This window comes from Myotis brandtii, unplaced genomic scaffold (genome assembly GCF_000412655.1).
Source record: "Myotis brandtii unplaced genomic scaffold, ASM41265v1 scaffold500, whole genome shotgun sequence".
Lineage (NCBI taxonomy): Eukaryota > Metazoa > Chordata > Mammalia > Chiroptera > Vespertilionidae > Myotis > Myotis brandtii.
In genome coordinates, this window is record NW_005369062.1 from 945505 (window position 1) to 949544 (window position 4040).

General features: G+C 44.9%; 1 pseudogene; it reads right to left on the reverse strand.

Annotated features, from left to right (window-relative positions):
* Positions 1–294: 294 nt before the first annotated feature.
* Positions 295–698, reverse strand: LOC102262115 (annotated as a pseudogene).
* Positions 699–4040: the final 3342 nt, after the last annotated feature.

A 4040-nucleotide genomic window follows, 5' to 3' on the forward strand; every position in this document is an offset into this window, starting at 1 on the left:
TTAAATTCAGCAATTCCTTGTGATTTTAACGTTTTTGCTCTCCATTGTGGAAATAGTATAGTATAAAGAAAACCTTCTAACTACAGAAAGGGCATTAAAAGTTTTTTTCATAAATAACTAATATCAGAGTCCAGGTCAGAAACACCTTGCAGAAGATGATCTGATCCTTTTAGTTTTGCTTCCAGTTTTAAAAAAATTGCATTCAACTTGTCCTCCTTATGAAATGGTTGAAAAATAAGTTCCTGTGGATTTGTTGTTGTGCAAAGAAAAAAAAAAGTAATGAACACCATTTATTCAGGCACAGAGTGTTTTGCTGTCACTTTACATGAACTCAGAAGGGAATTAGGAAGCCTGCAAGGACAGGATGCTGATTCCGTGTTTAGGGTGGTCAGAGGGTCCTGGACACTTGGCTCTGTCCAGGTCGCTAGTGGTGCAGGCTGACAGGAGTGGGGTGTGAGTCTAGGGCTATCTGCAGGTCCAAGATGTAATGGATTGTGTGCTGTAGGATTTCCATCTTGCTTACCTTTTTCTGGGGGATGCTTGGCACCATCTCCTTGAGCTTAGAGTAGTTGTCATTCATGTTGCACAGCAGGCTCATTGGGTTGTCCCCCGGAGTTTTGCTCTGGGAGATTTAGGCCCAGGCTGTGGTCTGAAAGGCTGTGTCCCCTATTGAACCTCACTGGACTGAAGACTTTCATGCTGACAGTGGAGAGGAAAGAGAGATGGGGAGGGGGTGGGCTGCCCTGGAGCTCAGGCCATTGCCACCTGGGGAGGTTCCAGTGCTCTGTACCCACTCAGCCCAGAATGAATCAGGTTTTTAAGATGAAATTGAAATGTATACTCATTATGGGCAAATTACTTTCTAAAGTGTGTTCTGCCTAATTTTCTCAGGTATACAAATATTTTGAGGCAATTTCAACAAATCAGATTTCAGAAAACTATTAAATATTTTTTGTGTGAGTTGCTTTCATTTTGTCTGAATTATCCTATCTAATAATAGACAAGCATGGTAATTGACCGTACCTTCGCTATGCCTCCCATTGGCTAATCAGCGTGGGATGCAAATTAACCGCCAACAAAGATGGTGGCTAATTTGCATACTGCAGGCAGGGTGGGACAGCACCATCCCTTTTGCCCTACCACCATCCGGGCCTGCTATCTGCGACCCAGGGCAGTGGGAAACCTGTGTGCGACCCAACCCAGGGCGGCCAGGCAGGGCAGCAGCGATCGGCTGGCCCGCCTGTGCGTCCTGTGTGCGACCCAGCCCGGGGCAGCTGGGCGGTGCAGCGAAGGCTTGAAGGCGGCTCCGGCCAGAGCAAAGGTCTGGGTCCCGGGTGCTGGAGGAAAACTGGTGCTGGCAGCCAGGGGAAAGGAAAACCTATGGCACGAAACTTTTCATGCAACAGGCCTCTAGTCTATATATAAAAGCCTAGTATGCAAATTGTCACCGCAGGAGTTCCACTGGGAGACTGATTGCTTGCTATGACATGCGCTGACCACCAGGGGACAGCGCAGAATGAAGGAAGGCCCTGGCTAGCAGCCAGCAGCCTGTAGCCAGGGAAGGGAGACCCTGGCCAGCAGCCAGAAGGAAGGCCCTGGCCGGCAGCCAGAAGGCCCTGATCGTCCCTGATCACCGGCCAGGCCTAGGGACCCTACTCATGCACAAATCTCATGCAACGGGCCTCTAGTAGTATTATAATTATAATATTTCAACACTGTTATATTTGAGTATATAGGTTTGTCTGTCATTTTATAATTATCAAAGGAAAATTCTTATTTTAAATCTCTACATCATCATTAAATAGTTCTAATAACAAAAGACCTAAATTTTAAGTCCTTAGGGACATCAAGGTGTCTCATCTACTGTGTTCAAGTTCTGGCAGCATGTTGCAAAGCAGACATGTAACAGGCAATAGGGGGTAAGGACAAAACCTAATATTGTTACCTGATTGTTGATAATACCTAAGATACAGCATAAGATTATAAAGTATGTTGTTTAAGGCTAGCAGACTATTTTAATAAGTGAACCAAAAGGGGGTGGAGGGATTTCTTGGCATATCTATTTCAGAATATATCTTATAATTGAATCTTTTTCCTTCTTAACTAAGTGCATTCCTCTTAGTACATAGCTCAAGGTATTGTTACAATATCCTTGGCAAAGTAATCATTTGAAAATGAAGTTAACGCTGACAAGCCCCATTGTTCCTTTGCTGAGCTCTCCCCCAACCCAGCCTGCAGGTGAAGGTGGGCACCAAATCTGAATCTCCATCAAACTCATCCCACCCTGGTGATTCTCTGACATCCAACCCAGGTACCAGCCCAAACCCCTTTCAGGTAGCTGCCTGTCCTGTTTCTCATAAGCTATCAGCATTGGCCCATGCCAGGGACTGTCCTAAATCTCCCAAAGGTTCACAAACCCCCAGCAAGCAGCAGCTGGCCTCAGCGTGCTCTGAGTTCACATGATAGCTCTCCCAGGGCCTCCCAACCCAGTACAGGCAGTTGCCAACCACAGATCACAGTGTAGCTCTTACCAGGTGGCCCTGGTCAGGCCTAGGCAATGGCTGATCTGGGCCTGCATGAGAGCTCCTCCCAAGAGGTCCAAGAATCAACAGTGGCCAACATCAGACCACACCAGAGCACCACCCAATTAGCTCCACAAATGACACACCCAAAGAGTGGATTCAGAAGGCACTAGAGTCCTGCTACAGTGAATCCAGTTCTGTGGGGTCATCCCCCCACACACATAATAGAACTCATCAGCTGTAGTCATGGTCAGTCCTCAGAGCGAGCCAGCCTAACAGCAATACCTTCCATTAATGTGCCAACAGCAATCAAGGCTCAACTACAATAAGAGGGCACACACAACCCACACAAAGAATAACCTAGAGCACCTGGCTCAGATGACCAGGGAGTCTGCACCCCGGGGCCCCGCAGGACACGTACTACATAAGGCCACTGTGCCAACACTGGAAGACATAGATCTACCTAATACATAGAAATAAACACAGTGAGGCAGCCAAAATGAGGAAACAAAGAAACATGTCCCAAATGACAGAACTGGGCAACACTCCAGAAAAAGAACTAAACAAAATGAAGGCAAGCAATCTACTAGATACAGAGTTCAAAACACTGGTTATAAGGCTGTTCAATAAACTTAGGGGAAGAATAAATGAAATCAATGAGAAGTTACACAAAGAGCTAGAAACCATAAAAAAAGAACTACACAGAAATGGAGAATACAATAACTGAAATGAAGAATACATTAGATAGAATCAATAGCAATTAGATGAAGTAGATAATTTAATCAGTAATATGGAAGACATGGTAGCATAAAACTCAATGGAAAGAGCAAAAAGAAAAAAGAATTTTTAAAAATGAGGGTAGTTTAAGGGACCTCTGGGACAACATCAAGCATACCAATATCTGCATCCTAGGGGTACCAGTGAGAGCGAGAGATTGAAAACCTATTTGAAGACAGAATGACTGAAAACTTCCCTAATCTGGCAAAGGAAATAGATATACAAGTCCAGGAAGCATAGAGACTCAAACAAGATGAAACCAAAGAGGCCTACACCCAGACACAGCATAATTAAAATGGCGAAGGTTAAAGACAAAAAGAGAATCTTAAAAGTAGCTAGAGAAAAGCAGTTAGTGACATAAAAGGAAGTTCCCATAAGACTGTCAGTTGATTTCTCAACAGAAACTTTGCAGGATGAAGAGATTGGCACAAATATTCAAAATGATGAAAAGTATGGATCTACAGGGAGGAACCAAGATGGCAGCATAGGTAAACACCTGAAATTGCTGCCTCGCACAACCACTTCAAAAATACAACTAAAAGACAAAACAGACATCATCCAGAACCACAGGAAGGCTGGCTGAGTGGAAATTCTACAACTAGAAGGAAAGAGAAAAGCACACTGAGACTCAGAGGAGGTGCGGAAGTAAAGTGCAGAGGTACGGAGGAGCACGTGGAAAGGGCTGGCAACTGATGCCAGGCAGCTGTTGTCTTTTTCAATCAGGAGGGAGTCTCAAGCTCC